The sequence below is a fragment of the Bos indicus genome, chromosome 28, assembly GCF_029378745.1.
Source record: "Bos indicus isolate NIAB-ARS_2022 breed Sahiwal x Tharparkar chromosome 28, NIAB-ARS_B.indTharparkar_mat_pri_1.0, whole genome shotgun sequence".
Taxonomy (NCBI): Eukaryota; Metazoa; Chordata; class Mammalia; order Artiodactyla; family Bovidae; genus Bos; species Bos indicus.
Window position 1 is genome coordinate 7735133 of NC_091787.1, and position 20991 is coordinate 7756123.

The 20991-nt window shown below is 44.2% G+C and overlaps 1 long non-coding RNA gene across 1 annotated transcript in view; it reads right to left on the reverse strand.

Moving 5' to 3' along the window:
* Positions 1-18105: 18105 nt before the first annotated feature.
* Positions 18106-20991, reverse strand: part of LOC139180438 (uncharacterized) — a 53749-nt gene continuing 50863 nt past the window's right edge. Inside the window, exon 2 of the long non-coding RNA XR_011564705.1 lies at positions 18106-19406. This is a non-coding gene — a long non-coding RNA (uncharacterized lncRNA). The remainder of the gene's footprint in view (positions 19407-20991) is intronic.

Below are 20991 nucleotides of genomic sequence, written 5' to 3' on the forward strand. Positions count from 1 at the left end.
GGGCAGCCTCACCTAGAGGAGAAGGTGCCCATCTGCTGCCCTGGAGGAAAGCAGTGTCAGCCTGTTTGCTGCAGCCAGGTTATGACACAAGGCCCTGGTTCCCATGAGAGGTTTCACAGCAGGCCTGGCCCGGGACACAGGAGGACACAGGAGCAAAACTCTTGCTTTGCGCAGGCAGCTCCCAGGTACCCCACCAAAGTTTCTGGGTGCAGCACACAAGCCTGTATATTAAAAAAAATTTTGTGTCATTGATGAGGTTTCTACCTGATGCCCTGCACTTACTTTTATTGATTGATTGATTTGATTTTGGCTGGGTCTTTGATGCACCTTGACTTTCTCTAATTGTGGCACAGAGGGCTCCTTGGCAGGGGGATCTTCCTGCCCCGACCAGGAACTGAACCCATATCCCCTGTAATTCTTTCCCACTGGACCACCAGGGAAGGCCCCAGCATGTGTATTTTTTTAAAGCCTAATTCTCCTGTGTAGCTACAGTCGAATGGTCATCACCTGGAGGAGACAGGGTGGAGAAGAGAGCTGGGTTGCAGGACTCAGAGTAAGGTGAGGCATGAGTTGATGGCCCAAGAAGATGACAGCCAAGATGAAGAGTGTGTGATAAGTGTGGATGGTCAAAAGGCTCTGGGCAGCACTGGAGCAATGCCGTGGGGACCACACTGGGGAGACTACCCACTTCCCTCCCAGAAACTTGGAAAGGCATGGTGGATAGTATAGATACCTTTGGAACCACTCCTTTCATCCAGTTCCTGGAGGGACACAGGCCAGGGAAAGTTGACTTCAGGGAGGCATGTCCCAAGAGCACGTGACACTCATATGGTAACTCACTACTTGTGCAGGCAGAGAGAGATGGCTTCTCTCCTGAGCTCTGTTCTCCACTTGCTCCGTGAATGAAGGTTTCATATTTTCCATCTGTTAAATGGAATAATAATTCTTGACATCTGCCTGCCTCACTTGGACACTATGAATAGAACATTTTCCCCAAGTGCTTTGGGCTGACGTTAAAAGGAACTTCCTAAACATTAGCGCACTCACTGCTAGATTTTCTTGGACACCAGTCAACTTAAATGGATAATAATAAATTCCTCTGCCTATCTTTGTTGAGAGATTAAAAGAGAGAAAAATCCCACAAGACTTTGGTTCTTGAATCCTCTGCTCTATAAAATCTCTTTTGGGAGAAGGGTCTGAGGATATATCCAGGGTTGTAAGATGGCAAGAGTTGTTTCTAGAATATTGTGGTTTTAAAATCCCCTTTCCTGAATGATGTAGACAAAAGCAGTCTGCAACAGGAGGATAAGAATGGAGTCGAGTTGCTACTGGACTTTGGGACCATGTATAGACATGGGATAGATTCCTAGATACGAGTACTCATTGGCATTTATTTATTTAACCCATAGCAACTTACAGAGTGTTTATAATGGGCTCCCAACCACTAGCCCCAGGTTTTTTGCCACGGTCTGACCCCAGAACCAGCTCTTCCTGGCTGGACCACCCCCCACCCCCGCAGAGTCAGGCTGCCTGTCTTGCACCCCAAAACCCACTCACATGTTCCCTCACTCTCTATGTCTATGGCGAGGGGTGAGGGAACTTCCAGGCAAAAGGAAGTTGTTTTCTGGTCTGTGTGTGGTGTGTATGTGCCTCGGACACACAGAGACTAAAGGGAGGAGGAAGGATAGAGATGCCAATAACCACCCCAGTAGCCTAAGATGGGAGTTCCTGGGGGTGAGGCTGTAAAGTCCAGGTAAAATTTCCATCTCGCTAAAGACTTTGTAAGTATCTCAAGCATCAGGATCTGAATTCCCTTATATTCTGTAGGGCTGTTTACACAACAGGGTTTTGTTGAATGGCAACTGAAGAGGTGACTTACTCAGTGGATTTGAGAACTAAATCATTCACTTTTAACTCCTGCTGGTGTAGACAGATATTGAAGGGGTTTTCTTGTTCTTGCCTCACCTGGGGGCCTGCCGTTCCCTGTCTGGACTAAAAGTGGAAGGCACAGAACAGCAACAAAGACGCAGCCTCTGAAAATTCAGTCCCTGTAAATTAACGCTAGGCCCTGACTCATGTCAGTGGGCTCCCACTTGCCAAGGACTGTAAACAGACAAGAGGAGGAACCTGACTGGAAATGCTCCCTGGATCTTGTGCTTCTTTTCTTCCTACCCAGGGGCTTAAAAGCTTTCTCAGCATTTCCTGCATCTTCCGTGGCCAGATGGGAACCCAGCGCATCCTGGGACTCACCCGAACACAGCCAACCTGTCGTCAGGACATTTTACAAACAAATCCATCCAAGGATAGAATGGGATGTCTCCCAACACAGAGAAGGTGAGTCTCATGTTTGCCAGCAAAGACTGTGCCACCGCTTACTTGGCATGCCATGAAATGGACTCCCACCCTGGGTGATCAGTTACACCTGCCAACCAACTTCAAGGGTCTCTTCCAACTTGAGATCCTTTATTTCCTGTGGTTTCAGGTCGGGGGATTATAGAAAGAATGGTGATAAGGCATAGATTCTGACCCCACAAGAAAGGACAAAGCTTTGATAAACACAATTGATTTGGTGTCTGGGCCATCCTAACAGATCCAACATGTGCCAGCTAATCCACTCCCTGGGGCTGAAGCTGGTCATGCAGACACCTGGAAAAGCTTGACCACCAATGGCAGTGACAGCGGGCAGTAATGGCTTCCGTTTGGCCAGTGTCCCTGTCCCTCACGGCTCCACCCCCATCCTTCCGAGCACCTTCCGCATTATCTGAAAGGTGCACTTGGTACAAAATGTGTGTGAAAGGCGCTCGCATAAAAGTGATTTTATGGCTCTGGCTTGGGTTTGGAAGCTAAGCAAACAGAAAGATCTCAGGAATAAAAGGGGCAATAAAATCATTACATGATGCTTTGAACTCATGCTAAATACCATCTGTATTTCAAGGTTCTCAACATGTCTTACCAACAAGTTCAGAACTGTCTTTGTTGCCCCCTTTAGTGGGTGGGGAAACTGAGTCACAGCTGGGCGAGGGCTGGAGAGCCTGCAGGGTTTGCTTCAAAGACCAGCTCTTTGGTGGCCGGTGGGAGAGCAGTCCCGACCACAGCTTGGTTCTGAGGGAAATGTACAGATTCTGAGCCCTCGGTGTAAATCCTACCCACACAGCACACCTGAGATCCAGTGGCTGGCTGGTTGCCTCTGGAGTTAACCACAATAATATCAGCACAGACCAGCCTTCGTGCTTCCTGTACATCGGGCACCACCTCTGCTATTTCTCACTGCAGTCCTGAGACGTCGGTATTCTTGTCCTCCTGTGTAAATTGGGACAGTGAGGTATAAGAAGGTGAATGCATTTGAAAGGACCCCCACTGGAGGGCGTGGTGCTGGGTTCTGATCCCAGAGCCTGTACATTAACAACCAGGATGCTTACTTCTGAGAACAAGGACCAGGCCACCATTTTTGCTCAGAAGCCAGAAACTTTCATTTACCTCTCCAGTCTTTTTTTTTTTTTTCTTGGCCGCACTGGATCTTAGTTGCAGCATATGGGATCTTAGTTCCCTTGACCAGGGATCGAACCTGAGCCCCCTGTGTTGGGAGCTCGGAGTCTTAACCACTGGACTACCAGGGAAGTCCATCCCTCTAGTCTTCATCTCAGAATATGGAGAAGGCCAGGGACAGATTCTGACAGGTTTCCCTTAGAGGTCAAGGAAACAGTTTGAAAGACAATGAACAAAGCCATGAGATGAGCCAGACAAGCATTTCTAAAGTCACAAATACAAAGAATCCCCCTCTCAAATGACAAGAGATTGTTGAGATGTTGGAGAAAATTCTAAAGTAGCCATTGCTGGGACTTCCCTGGTGGTCTAGTGGTTAAAAGTCCTCACTTCCACTGAAGGGACACAGATTCAATCCCTGGTGGCAAACTAAGATTCCACATGCCACACGTGGCCAAAAAAAAAAAAAGAGTATTCATTGTTCTTGTTATTTTACTATTTAAAATTTGAAAATTGTCCCATTGAATGTATTTTGATTGTCCAATGGAGAGATAGCTCAAGAGTTACAAAATGAAATACCATGGCCCACGCAGCACCCACCCTAGATGCCGTGGTGCTCAGTCACCCCCTCCTGGTGCACCCAAAGCCCCTCCTGGCCCACAGGGGACTCTGGCTAGCTGCACAACAAACCTGGCTCCCTTTCCTCCTGGGCAAGCTGGGCTCCATTTCCCAGCCTCCCTTGCAGTTAAGTAAAAGCCACGTGACCAGGTTCTGGCCAATGAGATGTATTCTGGCCAATGTGACTTCCGACCAGCGGGCATTTCTCCACTGTCTTTTATCTTTGTCGGTCTCCTGGATGTGAATACTTGGGCGATTGATCTTGGAAGCCACATTTTGAGAATGTCTGAGGCTCCATCAGCCTGGATTCTGAAGGCCTCATTGGAATGAAACTCTTTCCCCTGGTTCCGCTGCTGGTCGAACACAACTGATTTGCTGTTGAGAGTCATCCTTAATGAATAAATCCAACACATGGAAGCTATTCCAGTTCATGGGGCAGAAGCTGGTCAGGTGGATGGCTTAAAAAAAAAAAAAAAAAAGAAGAACTCAGAATGGCTTCAGTGACAGTTACAATACATTATAAAATGTCATAAAATGTTAAAATAACTTGCTTTACCTTAACTAATAGAGCAATTTAGAGATAAGAATCCACCCTCTCCAGACTAAAAATGAAAAATTCTCTAACTATCAACCCCTGACACAGTAGAAAGGAACCCGAGGCACAGAAACATCCCATTATTTTCCTTCTTTGTTTGGTTAGTTGTCTGTGATAAAACTCAACTTCTTCAGTTCCCTTCCTGGATACTCTGGGCTGAGGATGACAAATGAGTTTAGTCTGGAAGCCACCTCCAAATGATTGATGGTCCCTACCTGCACTGAGGATTCTGGGACCACATCAGGAAAGAGCACAGTGATTAGATGTTCTCCGCCAAGTGCATAGAAAGGGGAGAGGCTGCCTGTGCATTTGCATCAGCAGCCGGCTCCCAACTACCTGTCCATGGGTAGATTCCCTCAGAATCACTTGGGATGCTCGCTCACAATTCAGTCTCCAAGGCCCCACCCTCTCTCTTACACGATTAATGAAACTCTCTGGGTGTGGACCCTGGAAAGCTACATTTTTATAATCTTTCCATATCTTTGTGATAAAGAGGTAGCTTTGAAAGCCATGCAGGTGCACACAGGCACCTAGCCAAGATATTATAAACAGCGTCAAAGACCACCAGACCATCTTCACTGCCTGGAGCTGGGTGACCCTGGGAGAGTCACTAAACCTCTCTGTGTGCAGTTGCCTCCTCTTTATATTAGGGATAATGATATCACCTTCCTCGTAGGGATATTAGGAAGGTTAAATGAGGTTTTGCATAATAAGCATTCACCAAATATTAGTTTTTGTTATATTATCTTCTTTTAAGTGTCTATAATTGTATTCTGCCCACAGGCACTGCCATAGGTAAAAACGCTGTTTTCTAAGATTTCCAGATGCCCTGGACAGCACCACCATCCTGAAAGAGTGTGACAGACAAAGCACATGGGGTTCTAGGGCAGTGGTGATCATCACTGTCCACTCACTGCTGCCTCATGACTGCACCCAGACTGGGTGAGGACCATGAATGGGGAACAACCTGTTGAGAAGAGCCTAGAGGGAGGCAAGAGGTGAATACATGTGGATGCTATCTTGGTCATGACCGTGATGGTTACAGTGCCTGGGACAGTAATGCCAGTGATGACGCTGGTCACAGTAATGACCGGAAGAGTGGTCACAATGGGACATGACGGCAGTGTGCCAACCAACTGTGCTGATGTGGGATCAGGACTGTCAGAGAACAAGGCATTCCATCTTTCCAACATGAACTCCTCACATTTAAGCTCATCCATATCACGGGACTTCCCTGGTGGCTCAAACACTAAAGAATCTGCCTGCAATGCAGTGGACCAGCCCCAGCTAAGCCTGACTCTTTTCAGCTGATCAGTAAATACGTGGAAGAACAGAAAGCTAGCGTCTTACTGTTCTATCTGCCTCTCCATCTGTGGGCAGTATTTGAGCATAGGTGAGGCCAGGCTCCTGGGGAGGAAAGGATTGCGTGGGTGGTGTGTAGGGATGTTTTGATTGCCTTTTCAAAGTGGAGCCTTGGCCCAGGGTGGTGGTGTCTTGGGAACCCAGGGGACCTTGGCCAGTCCCAGGCAATGGGCTTCAGTGAAGTGTTGCCCACGAGGGACCCTGGGTGGTCAGAAGCCTGGGCATGCCTCCTCCCAGCACAGCCCCCGGAACCACTCAGCAGAAGAGGAGCCAGGAAGTCTGAGCTCAGGCCCCGCCCTGCCATTGCTCCTGGCACAGCTTTGAGCAGATCTTTCAACTTTTGTGACTCAGTTTACTCAACTGCCAAATGGAGATCATCACGTGGCGCTCCAAAGACTTTTGTAATACTGTAATGAGTGTTTATAAAGCACTTTGTAGGAGTTTATGGTTATTTGAGCTAGGAAAGGAATTACAAATTATTCCCGAGTAAACAGTATTTAGAACCTGGATTTTCACCAGTCAACAGGTTTGCCTGGATGTTTACAAGATCATTGTAACCAGACACCCTGAGGTCCCATCAGTGCAGACTGGTTTCACTTGACAAAGTACCTCTCCTTCCTGAGAAGCATGCTATATGCTTTGGGCAGGGGGTCATCTGTGTATATGTCGTGCTTTTTTTGTGATTCATGAGCTAACAGGACAACTGGCTTCAGAAATGGAAGCCAGACACTCATCTTTCTTTTTGATTTTAAAATTAATTTTTTAGGATTAAGAGACAATGGAGAACTGTTTGAAAAGCCAACTAAACCTGATTTCTCCCCAACTACATCTTCCAAAGTGCTACGTACTTCTGCTGGAATTTGCACTGCATAGGGTATTAATAGATAATCACTGATAAAGAGATACACGTGTATTTCCTTCAGAAGTTTGGAATACATAAAGTGCTTGTGTGTAGTGGAAAAAAGGATAAAACATGGTGAGTTGCTGTGCCAAGCTATGTGCTTCCCCTTGCCCTGTTTTTCCCTCATTTGCACAACTCTGTTATAGTATAAACCAAGTTAGCATCCAGATAGCAATGTCACCCAGAGCCAGTGTGTGACCAGTGAAGCTCACGTTCACATCCAGCTATGTCCATCTCTGCTTCTGTATTATCATTATCGCTGCTGCTACAACACCATTATTTATGCTGTGCTGTGCTTAGTTGCTCAGTCATGTCTGACTCTTTGCGACCCCATGGATGGTAGCCCACCAGGCTCCTCTGTCCCTGGGATTCTCCAGGCAAGAATACTGGAGTGGGTTGTCATTTCCACCTCTAGGGCATCTTCCTAACCCAGGGATTGAACCCAGGTCTCCCGCATTGCAGATGGATTCTTTACCAGCTGAGCTACCAGGGAACCCACCATCATCTATACCTCGCTACAAAGTACACAAGCACCCTACAAGTTTCCCAAACTCTGTCCTATTCCCTTACCATACAATCAATGCTCTCAGCCTCCAAGCAGAAGAAAGCAGGCAGGATGTGGAGGACAAGCGAGAAAGGGAGAGTCTGGGGCAGAAGTTGGGGCTCCTTGGCCTGACTTGGGTTGGTCAGAGAAGCGGTGGGACAGCAGAAAAAGAGCGACTTTCTGAATTTCTAATATTGGGATAGGAGCCAAACTCAGCTCTTGTTTTGCTCTCCACTTCAAAGACCAACCTGATTTTGCAGAACCGTTGCTAACTGCTTCCCTGGTTAACATGAGCCAGGAAGCCAGAAGCTTCTGAGATTTTTCTCCCCCAAAATCATTTCTATGAGGAGGGTCTGGGCTTCCTAACCCTGACCCATCATTAAGAGAATGAAGATGGGAAAGGGGGACGTGTCATGTCAGAAGATCGTGTCCTTGTCCACAAATCATTTTTATATCTATGATTGCGATTAAGCCTAAAAGAGAGAGGAGAGGAGATGAACAGAAGGAATCAGGTCCAGAGAATTTCCTACAAACCACTCAGCCTGGTCCTGGAAACCCACCACCGTCTGACAGCGAATTTCCATTCCCATCACAGGGTGTCCATCCAAATCCATTCAACAAACTTTCACTGGAATCCCTTCCCTATGCTACATGTGGTGTTTATACAAGGATGTGAAGGAACCATCCCTGGCCTCGAGGAATTTATAATCTAGAGGGGAGACAGAAAAATGATATTATTTCAGAAAACTGCTTTAAAGGGGAGATGAGTAAAATGCCCTGTGAGAACATTCCATTCTGCTCAGCTCAACCAGACTCTTCACTGCTCAGAAAAATCCGAAAATTCTCAGCTTAAGGTATTGGCTCTTGCCTTCCTGTTTGCCCTATATGTATGTCAGGCTCCCAGCTCCCTTTGGTTTAAGTCTTCACCCCCTGGCATATCAGGGACACCGCTTTCTCGAGGAAGTCTTTCTAATGCCCCACATTCTGTCTCCTTGGAACTCTTAAAGCTCTTACTTAGTATCTCCTTTATGACACCTCTAATTTTTCTGCCCAGTTATTTCCACATTTTACTTAAGCCCCCCTCTCCCCAAGGGCATGCACGTCTGCATGCTAAGTCATGTGAGTCATGTCTGACTCTTTGTGACGCTATGGACTGTAGCCCACCAAGCTCCTCTGTCCATGGGATTCTCCAGACAAGAATACTGGAGTGGATTGCCATCTTGCACAGGGAGGTGCTCAGTAAATCTTTGTGGGCTTCAATTAAACCCTATTGAAAATATTATCAAACATTATTAAAATATTATCAAAATCATGAGGAAATGTAATCACATCTAATAGCATTAAAAGATTCCTCTAAGAGAGTATTAAGTTTAAAAAACCAGATGAATAAGATAGAATAGATATTAAGGCATCGTTTATGTGTGTTGTTTCAGTCTGGGTCCTGGTAGGAAGCAGAATTCATTCCATGTTTAGTGAAAAGACCTCATTAAGAGCTGTGAGCGGGGATTTCCCTGGTGGTCTGGTGGTTAAGAACCCATCTTCCAGTGCAGGGGATGTGGGTTCAATCCCTGGTCAGGGAACTAGGATCCCCCATGCCACAGAGCAAGTAAGCCCATGTACCGCAACTGAAGAAGCCTGCATACAGCAGTGAAAAGCCAGTACAGCATCACCTCCTCCCCCCACCACTAATAAAAAGAACTGTGGGCAGAGTTAAGTGAACAGGTGGGAGAGTGACACCCTGACCAGTCCTGGTGGGAAGCCATTATGGCTCCAAGGGCATGAAGAGCAATGAGGGGGATGGCTGGGCCTAGGCCTAGTTAGGACTGAAACCTCACGGGAGGGTCCAGAGGTGGAAATTGAAATCAGCAAGGACAGAATATCCCTGGGAACTGTAGGCAAGGAACGGTGTTCCAACTTCTCTGCCTGCCACTGGCTGAACATAACAGGATGCCAGCATGGGGTATGCAAAGGAGCCGGGATTCTGCCCTGATGAGCCAGCCTCTGGGATGAAGCAGGGCAGAGAAGGGCAGAGAAGGTCTGGGGACTCCGTGGAGACCACAGAGGACACACCCAGGACAGGGTAGAAATGCATACCCTAGGAGTTGTGATTATGAAGGACGGTCAGCTTTTCCCTTCTCCCTTTTATGCAATTAAGTCTTTTACAATGAACATGTGTTGTCTCTATTACCAAGGGAAAAAATAGGATTTTTCATTTAACACTCTGACCTTCTAGAAATCCATGTGGGCAAAAACAAAAGAAAGGAAAAAATGAAAGGCATATTTCATGAGTAGTGATCTGGACTTTTGAAATCTCCTTCTAATGTTTTCAATCTCTAACTTGTAAAGTCAAAGTCACGCCTAGCCATTCATGTATTCATGCACTCACTGATGTATTCATTCAGCAAATATGTCCCATGCTGGACCCAGGCAGACACAGCCCCAGATGCACAAAGCCTAACCTCTGGCAGAGAAAATGGAACATGAATCTACGTGCCAGAGGGCAATGGTCCCCAGGTGACAGATGAGAGGGAACTGTGGGAAACATGTAGGGGTGCCCAACACCCAATGGGTCCTCTTCCCTGGCCCAGAGCGGGGACACGGAGGGCTTTACCCCACCATCGCATTAGGTAGTATCCCTGCTTTCCCCCAAGAAGGCCAAGGGCGCAAAACAAGTCAGTGCCTCCCCTTCTATTGGGCTAACTGTCCATACTCAGACTGGATATATGCAACCTGACAATGAACTTAGGTGACACTCACTTTAAATATTAACAAATAACCTAAGTGGATAGCAGGGGAGGGAAGAGGAGATAAATTGGGAGATTGGGATTAACAGATACACACTGTGCTGTGCTGTGCTGTGCTTAGTCGCTCAGTCGTGTCCGAATCTTTGGGACCCCACAGACTGTAGCCTGCCAGGCTCCTCTGTCCATGGGGATTCTCCAGGCCAGAATACTGGAGTGGGTGGTTGCCAGGCCCCCCTCCAGGGAATCTTCCCAACCCAGGGACCAAATCCATGTCTCCCGCATTGCAGGCGGATTCTTTACTGTCTGAGCCACCAGAGAAGCCCAACAGATGCACACTGCTATATATTAAATAGGTAAGCCACAAGGACCTACTGTATTGCCCAGAGAACTGTGTGCAATATCTTGCAATCACCTATTAATACAGTGGAAAATAATCTGAAAAAAATATGTGTAAATATATATGTACAACAGAATCACTTTGCTCTACACTTGAAACTAACACAGCATTGTAAATGAAGTATATTTCAATTTAAATAATGTTTTAATAAAAAATCAACAAATTAAGTGGGAATTTTACAAACATGATGCCAAGCTGCTGGCCCCCATGAGTGGGCTGTTTCCAGGTCTCATTAGATATAAGCTCACCCTGTTTCTGTCCTTCGGTTCTGCAACCCCACCCAGGATACAGTTCTCTGCTCCACTGGGCCTGATGTTTAAAGGCTCATCATGGAGAAGGCATGTACTGGAGTGGCAACCCACTCCAGTACTCTTGCCTGGAAAATCCCATGGACGGAGGAGCCTGGTAGGCTGCAGTCCATGGGGTCACGAAAAGTCGGACACGACTGAACGACTTCACTTTCACTTTTCACTTTCACACATTGGAGAAGGACTTGGCAACCCACTCCAGTGTTCTTGCCTGGAGAATCCTAGGGACGGGGGAGCCTGGTGGGCTGCCGTCTACAGGGCTGCACAGAGTTGGACACGACTGAAGCGACTTAGCAGCAGCAGCAGCAGCGTGGTATTGGCCTTGGTTTGTCTCTTTATTAGCAGCTCTATATTCTCAAATCTGGGAACTCTTTTTAAACTCCCCCCAAGTTGGCAGACTCATAGAGAATAGTGGTTGTATGTTAAGTATTTATTTCTTGATTGAGAAAATATATAATGACAAAAGTCTATAATGAATTTAGGTATGTTTTCAAGTAAATAAATGTACATTTTATTCATTATAACCATGTACATATATTTGAAAAATAAGAGCTCACATGAGTGGAAGGTGTGAATTTTTCAGACACGCCAACGCTGGCCTTCATCTGCCAAGCCCCTTGCCAAGCCCTTTCATCTGCCAAGTCCATAAACCTGGAGGTTTGGGGCACTTTCATCCACCATTCTTCAGCTTCTTTATCCCCAGCACCGCAAAAGAGAGTCTGCTGAGACAGTGAGGTTCATCTGGGGCTGGGGACCTTTGATCAGCCTGAGACATTCTTTAATTAAAATTTGATGTCATGGGAGGGGTGCCATTAAATTGCATTTTTAGTTAAGAAAGTCAGTGCCAATGGCAAATGGAAGGAAGGATCGGGGTGGAAAAAAGAGTGATGTTCTTCCCACTTCAAAGAAACAGAAGCCAATTCTGAGCTTAAAAAGCTCTTTTAAGGAGACTTCCCTAGTGGTCCAGTGGTTAAGAATCTGTCTTCTAATGCAGGGGACACGAGTTTGACTCCAGCTCAGAGAACTAAGATCCTACATGTTGTGGACCAACTAAGCCCAGCGAGCCCAGCAAGCAGCTACTGAGCCTGTGCACCCCAACTACAGTCCGTGTGCCACAACAAAAGATCCCACGTGCTGCAACTAAGATCCCACGCAGCCAAATAAATAAAAATTTTTTTTAAAATTTAAAGATAATTGATAAGAATCAAGCCTATCATTCAGCATTTATGTCAGTGATGAAGCTCTATCCCCGCTCTGATGTCACCTCTTTCCTCCTAACTAGTGTCTATCCAGGCCAACTATAATCCCAAGCTAGTAAATACTCACAATCATGTGCTAGAAAAGTAATGAACTCCTTTATCACTGGAGATTGGAAATCCCCTAACTAGACTAAGCCACAAAACATTAATCCATTAAGTGTCTTCGTTTAGAGATGATGAGAACTTGAGTGACTTCCTAGAGTCTTATTGTAGGACTTCAGAGGTTTTGGTACCTGGAGTGAAGTAAGATGAGCAAACAAGGTTTCTGATGGCCATTCTGTCCAAAAGTAACTTGATACTTAAGTGTTGGGCACCCTAGTAATTTAATTCAGGATGAATGCAAATTGCTGTTTGTTTTTTGGTACAGGCCTTGCATTTCCTTAAGTAAAAGGCTCAATAACAGTCAAGACCATCATAAGTGGGCTTGGAGGCCACAAGGAAGAAGCGGGGAGAGTGGCTGGCTCTTCCAAGCATGGCATCTGCACCATCCTGGAGAGGGTTGAATGGTCCCCAGAGAGGATGACCTGTTTCCCTGCCTGAACAACATCAGACACCATTTCCCATTTATCTTTTCATCTCAAAGCCAGCAAGACTCGGGACTAATTTTCTTTGTCCATTCTGTTGGTTTGGAGATGTTGTAAGAGATCAAATGAATTGTAAGGCAGCTGAGGTCAGGTCCTTCCTGAAAGATATCCCAGAACATATTTGTAACATGAGTTCTTAACTCCAAAAGTTAAAGTTACTTGAGTTTGATATTGTTATTGAACGTCATAAATGGAAATCATAAAGGTAACTCTTAGGTGAAGGGAATTAAAAGATACAAACTTCCAGTTGTGAAATAAATTAGTCTTGGGGATGTAATGTACAACATGGCAACTATAGTTGATAATACTAATACTGAATATTTGGACATTGTTAAGAGTGTAAATCTTGAAATCTCATTGAAAGAAAAAAACATTCTGTAACTATATGTGATGACAGATGTTAACTAGACTTACTGTGATCATTTCACAATTATGTAAATATCAAATCATTATACATTTGAATGAAATACATAACAAATACCAAATCAGTTATACATTATATCTGAAATGAATATAATTTTGCATGTCAATTATACTTCAATTTTTTTTAAAAAAGGTAACTTTCTGTAACCTCATTAATGAATAAAAGCTCTAATAACTCAAAGGGCATATAATAATAGTAACATTGGTCTGATCTGAAAACGAAGTCATAACTTTTAAAGCAGAAGCTTCAGCTTTCAAATTACACATTGATCTAGATAAACATATCTGTTAAACTGTGTCCTGGTACAAAGCATCTGATGGTTTTCCTGGTGGCTCAGACAATAAAGAATCAGCCTTCAATATTAGAGACCCGGGTTCGATCCCTGAGCCAGGAAGATCCCCTGGAGAAGGGAATAGCAACCCACTCCAGTATTCTTTCCTGGAGAACTCCATGGACAGAGGAGCCTGGTGGGCTACAGTCCATGGGATCTGACACCATCTACAGTCCAAGAGTCAGACAGGACTGAGCAACTAACACTTTCACTTTTACAAAGTATCTGATGTGGAAAGGATGTGGCCACACGCACCCTAGATTGATAGAGAAACTTGCTCCAGAGGAAAAACTGGCTCCCTGGATAATGCACCAAGTTGAAGAGAACATGGATAAATCTCAGTTATCTGATGAGCAAGATTTAGTTAACTCACTAGGAAATGAACACGTTTGGAGTATGAACATAGCTAAAGTTTCATTTTCTCTTTTCATCTCTCCATTTGGTCTTTTGCATCAGGTGAGTAACTGCCTTGTTGACTTGGTCACGTCTTCTGCCATGTAATTCTTCATGAGGATATCAGCAACATCAGTGGCTCCCTGAAGTCTGGATGGACAGTGACTCACATTGTTATGTATGCAAACTCATGTTCCACTCCCGACTCCCACTAGTGCTTGTCACACTGGGGAAATGGGTCCCAGATTTCACACGGGGGCTCAAGGAGGAATGAGAGCCTCTTAAGGGAAAGTCTGTGGAACATAAAATTAAAATGCTTTTGGAGTCCTGGCTATACTTCAAGGTGTGGCCAAGAGGGGGAAAGAGTTGGACAGATTCCTGGATAATGGAACTTGTAAGTATGTTAATACATTGGGGAATTGTTTCTAAATGTCATCCAGTAATGCAGCCGTTGCCTCCAACCGCCAAGATAGTAAGTACCAGCATCTCCATGTAACTGAAGGCAGAGCCAACAACATACTCGAATTCTCAACAAAACTGCCAAGGACGCTGAATGTGCATGCAAGTGCTCAGTAAATCCTTCTAGAATAGTCTATCCTCTGATGTCCAAGCCAAAGACAAAACCTGTTCCCAGACCTAGCAGAGGTTTTAGAAACTACATGACTATTCACCAAGGAGACGTTGAGTACATTTGCCGGCATGTGAAATAATTGTGATGGAAAGGAATCAATTACAGACCCATCTGCAGGCCATTAATATGATCTGTTGAAAAGGAGGCCAGATTCACCAAGTCAACCCAAAAGTCTAAAAATAGGACTAACGTGAGCCTGGCCCAGTGCGCATGAAGCAATAAAAAGATGCCTACATCTGCTAGATCAGGGTCCCTTGTGCTTCCTCATGCTTTACTACTTATCCTCAGGGGTCATTGAGAATGGAGGCATTTACTTTCTTTCCAGAAAAAGAGAAAGCATTCCATGACGATCGCTATGGCCAAAAATATCATCCTGTGCTGGTGCAGGAGAATAAACAGAATTTGTTTTCTTATAACATAAATCCTACATGTTCCAAAGATCTCTAAAGAGTTGTATCTTTTTTTTCAACTTTTTTATTGGACTACAGTTGCTTTACAATATTGTGTTAGTTTCTCCTGTACAGCAAAGTGAATCAGCTATACTTAAACATTTTGTTGCTGTTGTTGTTTTCTAATTTATTTTTCTAATTGGGGGAAAATTGCTTTACAATGTTCTGTTGGTTTCTGCTGTACAACAATGCAAATCAGCCATAATTATGCATATATCATGTCCCTCTTGAGCCTCCCTCTCTCCCCTATCCCATCCCTCTAGGTCATCACCGAGCTTCAGACTGGGCTCCCTGGATCGTATACCAGCTTCTCACCAGCCATCTATTTTACACATGGTAGTTTATTACATGGGCTTCCCCAGTGGCTCAGCAGTCAAGAATCTGCCTGCAAGGCAGGAGACGCAGGTTTGATCCCCAGGTCGGGAAGATCCTCTGGAAGAGGGCATGGCAACCCACTCTAGTATTCTTGCCTGGAGAATCCCATGGAGAGAGAAGCCTGGAAGACTACAGTCCATTGGGTTGCAAAGAGTCGGACACTGCCTAGCACGCACGCATGCCCGCAGTGTAGATATGCTGACCCTACTTTTTGCATTTGTCCCACTCTCTCCTTTTCCCACTGTGTCCACAAGTCCATTCTCTCTATCTGAGTCTCCATTCCTTCCCTGCAAATAGGTTCATCAACACCATCTTTCTAGATTCCATATGTGTGTTAATATATGAGATTTGTTTTTCTCTTTTTGACTTACGTAGGGTCACTCTTAAGTGGTTCAAAGTGATTCATCTCCCTTGAAGAGATGTGGAAGTTACTAGAACAGCAACTGCCAAAGTGCAGCATAGGCAATGATATTGGGCAGTACATAGATGAATGATTTTTTAAATTAAATTTAATTAATTAATTTTGGCTGTGCCCTGCAGCATGTGGGATCTTGGTTCCCTGACCAATGATCAGACTCTTACCCCCTGTATTGGAAGCTTGGAGTCTTAACCACTGGACTACCAAGGAAGTCCCAATAATCTTGAAGAAGAGTTGTATATATTGTGATGTGTGTTAGAAAAAATATAACTTAACAAACCTGTAACTCCAAGATGTTCCATAGGATTAAGGTAGATCTAAAAATCAGTTGTAAAATAGTAAGCACAATTCTTCAAATATATAAATACTAAATAAATTGGTAAAGGAGGTATGCAATGACACACACACACACACACACACACACACACAAAGGAAATCAGAAGGTAGCACAAAGATGGCTAAAATTGGAAAATATTATTCTAGGACTGAAGCCAGTTGGGTTCCCATGGCTTGGGTCAGTCACATAACACACAAGATCATTTTCACAGCTTTACAGAACACAGAACCACCAAGATCTCTGAGCTCTCCATGACCTTACTGCCTGACTGGTACCTCAGCAAAGTTGCAAGAACCACTTGGTTTTCTTAGGAAAACTTAGGAAGACTTAGAAACTTAGGAAAACTTAAGGCTAACTTAGGAAGTCTTAATTCAACCAGATTGAACAATAGGCAAAAATTCTTTTCTGCTCTAACATCTCTGGACCCAAATTCCTGAACTGGGAGCACGTGTTCCCAGTGCCCTAGAGATAAAACAAAGATTGTTTAACTCTTTTTTTCCAATTATTCCAATGAGAATTTTATTTTTATCACTGAAGTATAGTTAATTTAAAATATTGTGTTAGTTTCAAGTGTGCAACAAAGAGATTCAGTTATATATACATTCTTTTTCAGATCCTTTTCCATTATAGGTTATTACAAGATATTGAGTAAAGCTCCCTATGCTATACAGTAGGTCCTTATTTATCTATTTCATATATAGTAGTGTGTATATGTTAACCCCAAACTCCTAATTTTTCTACCCCACTGCCAACCCACACTATCCCCCTTAGTAACTTTAAGCTTGTTTTCTACGTCTATGAGTCTATTTCTGTTTTGTATAATAAATAAGCTCATTTGTAACATTTGTATAGATTCCACATATAAGTGATATCATAGGATATCTGTCTTTCTCTGACTTACTTCACTTATTATGATCATCTCTAGGTCCATCCATATTGCTATAAATGGCATTATTTCATTCTTTTATGGCTGAATAATATTCCATTGTATATATGTACCACATCTTTATCCATTCATCTGTTGATGGATATTTTGGTTGCTTCCAAGTCTTAGCCATCGTAAATAGCACTGCTGTGAACATTAGAATGCATGCATCACTTCAAATTAGAGTTTTCTCTGGATATATGCCCAGGAGTGGGATTACTGAATCATACGGCAAATCTATTTTTAGTTTTTGAGGACACTCCATACTGTTTTCCGTAATGGCTGCACCAATTTGCATTCCCACCCACAGTGTATGGGACTAGGGTTCTGCTTTGCAATTTTGAACCAGCCTGAGGCTACAGGTTCAGGGAAGGGGTTCCTCCAGGCTTTTGACACATTATTCCCCCACGGCCTCCTCCCTAACAAAATAAGCAGGAAGTTTTGAAGCAGCTGGTCCATTTCCTGGGATGGTGACGGTTGCCCTGTAGGAGGCATGAGGATGCACCCATAAGCATTTGCAGAAGGAAGGGGCAGGGGAAGGGGTGGGGGGACTGCAATTTGATGGGGAGGAAACTTGGGGAGTTAACCAGTTCATACAGAGAAAAGAGTTTGATGCCTTTTTACTTACCAGTAAAACTCTCATCTCTGGTTAAATAAACTGGCCATGATGGGAAACCATGTGGCTGTTAAAAGGAATGAGTGTGGACAAAGCTGCAGCATGATTTGGCTTTTATGTAAAAAGAAAGCATTTATACATGCTTGTAAGTAAACATGGAGTATTTCTGAAAGGATTTACCCAAACTGTTAACCATGATTGCTGATCCAAGTCTCCCAAGTCAGGCTGGCAGGGGAGGGGGCACCCAGCATGCGGCAGAAGCCCCACATTGGAGCTGTCTGTGCATTGGCAGTTTTTGCAATGACCTGTATTTCTTTGATGACAGTAGCTTTTCAGATGGTAGCAGACAATGGGAAAATATTTTAAAGCCCATGTCAGTGCCCCAGGAATATTAGTCCATGAGACATATGCTTAGAGTGAGAGGTTCATTTGTATTTACATAATAATCACAATACATAATCCATATTACATAATAATCATGATGACATACTTGTCTTTACATAATAATTATACAGAATGCAGGTTGCATAATAATCATTATGAAACCTTCAGCAGAAGTACAGGCACGGACAAAGTATTTGTAATCAGGAAGGGATGAGACTGAATTGCCCGTGCTCTCCCCAAAGTGAGCGAGCCCCTCACTCACTGGCTGTAATCACCACCGCGGCTTGTGTCAAGCGCTCAGCTAGTCTTATCCCAGACATTAGCTCTGATCCTCACAAGAACTCTCGAAGATGGATTCTGTCTCTGTTTTACAGAGGAGGAAATTGAGGCTTCGGAAGGTCAGCCCATCACTGTGATAGAGAAACTTAAGTGTCCAGTAGCACCCACGTTCTCCTGTCCGCATTATAGAAGCCTCGGTGGGATTATATCTCCCAGCTCAAGGAAATGGAGTAGAAGCGATTTCAGGCTCACAGGGTGAAATGTACCCTCTCCCTCACCCTCTAGCTTGTGCAAAGGTCTCCAAGGCCCCGGCGTATGGGAGAGCTGTAGCTAGAAGGAGTCTAGCTCCTCAAATCAGCACCCGAGGGGAGTTGTCCACCACCCTGAACAGGATATAAACATCAGTGTTGAGGACCTGAAATCTGAGGGTTTATTTGCTACCTCTGCGAGAATTCCCCAAACAATAGAACTGCTGAAATGTAGCATCAGATACCATCCAGTCACAGAGGATAGAAGGTCGGGCCAGGATACCAGAGCCATTGGCCTTCTAATGTGGACACGGGTTCCATCCCTGGTCTGGGAACTAAGCTCCTACATGCCTCGTAAACTTAAATTGTTGTTGCTATTTAGTCACCAAGTCGTGTCTGATTCTTTGTAACTCCAGGATCAGCAGCTCACCAGGCATCACTGTCCTTCACTATCTCCTGGAGTTTGCTCAAACTCATGTCCTCTGAGTCGGTGATGCCATCCAACCATCTTATCCTCGGTTTCCCCCTTCTCATATTGCCCTCAATCTTTCCCAGCATCAGGGTCTTTTCCAACAAGTTGACTCTTCACATCAGGTGCCCAAAGTATTGGAGCTTCAGTTTCAGCATCAGTCCTTCCAATGAATGTTCAAGGTTGATTTCCTTTAAGATTGACTGGTTTGATTTTCCTGCAGTCCAAGGGACACTCAAAGAGTCTTCTCCAACACAACTTGAAGCATCAATTCTTCTGCACTCAGCCTTCTTTATGGTCCAACTCTCACATCCGTACAAACCTGAATAACTCTATGCAAAAAAAAAAAAAAAACCAGCAACAACAACTGATCATATCTGGCACCGCATACAAAGATTAACTAAAATGGACATAGACCCAAAATGTTAAACATAAAAAGAATTTTTTTAAAAAGGAATATGTACTGATAACCCTTCAAATCAGAAGAAAGAAGCCAGTGGAGGAGAGAGGATTCAAGTGGTCACAGGTGACTTTGGGAACACATTGAGAGCTGTTCACTAACGCCTGCTCTGCTGGATGGCACAGTGTTGGGGGAGAGAGTGTGCTGGTGATGGACTTCACATCTGTGTGAAGACCAAGCCACCTCCCACTTCTACAAAGACGGCAGGGCTGGCTGGTGGTCAGAAAACAGAAGTGAGGCTCAAACCCGAGACAAATGAGGAACTGTCAAGTCAAAAGCAGAGTCCACTGGGGAATGAAAGCCGTGTGCTTATGTGGCAAGCCTGCAGAGAGGTGCTTGTCTAATATTTTCCAAGACCTAAGCTTTTTTTTTTTTTTTTTCAAAATCCTATACAAGGAAATGTTACACAGAGGCCCCGTTACAGCAATTGCTTCACAAATGTTGCATCAGTTTTCTGGGGTAATATTAGCATTTAACTCTACTAGAGAACCAATACAAACATTCTGAAAACTCAAGCAATTAATTTCCTTTTTCAATTCTACATAATTCATTGATGTATCAATAAGATCCTATGAAATTTAAGAAGAAAGGTAATCAGTAATATTATGTTAAGATGAAATGATTAAAATTTTTTTAAATGAAAAGATTTTTTTTCCTATTCTACTTTTTGAAAGAGCTAGAATAGGTTGGACTATTTTTTGATTAAGTAGCATGAGGGCATTTATCAATGGTATCATTTTTCTGATTTCTAACAACATTATTCTCTGTACATTGATAGCCTGACAAGAGAATGTTTCCTTTCCATTTGTAGGAGATATTCACACTTTATCCCAGGCTGTCTTCTGGAATGAGAATATAGCAGAGATCAGACCAGCCCTTGAGGAATGTATATTCTGGTGGAATAAGTAGTGGACCCCATCAATAGAAGGTTGGGCTTGAGAGTTCGGGATTAGCAGATGCAAACTATTATATATAGGATGGATAAACAAGCCCCTACTGTACAGCACAGGGAACTGTATTCAATATCCCGTAATAAACCATAATAGAAAAGAATAGAAAAAAAAAAAAAGAAGTGAACCCAAGAAAATGAGTTCTTTTGCTCACGGCAGTAAGCCGCCCAGAGCTGACTCCTGCTCAGCAGACCACGCCCACTGTAAATTACACATTTCACTGCATAAACAAGTGCCCCAGAAATACAGCTGGGAAACTTGACCCGGGTCAAGTTTCAACTGACTTTAGGTCTTTCCCTAAGCCCAGTGAGGGCTCCCAGCACACGACAGATCTCAAATAGAACAAGTGACTCAAAAGCAGTTGGTGAGATGGCCCTCTGGCAAGTGTCTGATTGGCCCCAGTGGAAAGCTGTTAGACAGCTCAGCTCAGAGCCCAAGTCTGGAGGGAATCCATAGGGCCTGGTTTCTGGCAGGCAGCTGGGCTGAAGGAATAGCAGGTCTCTCTAC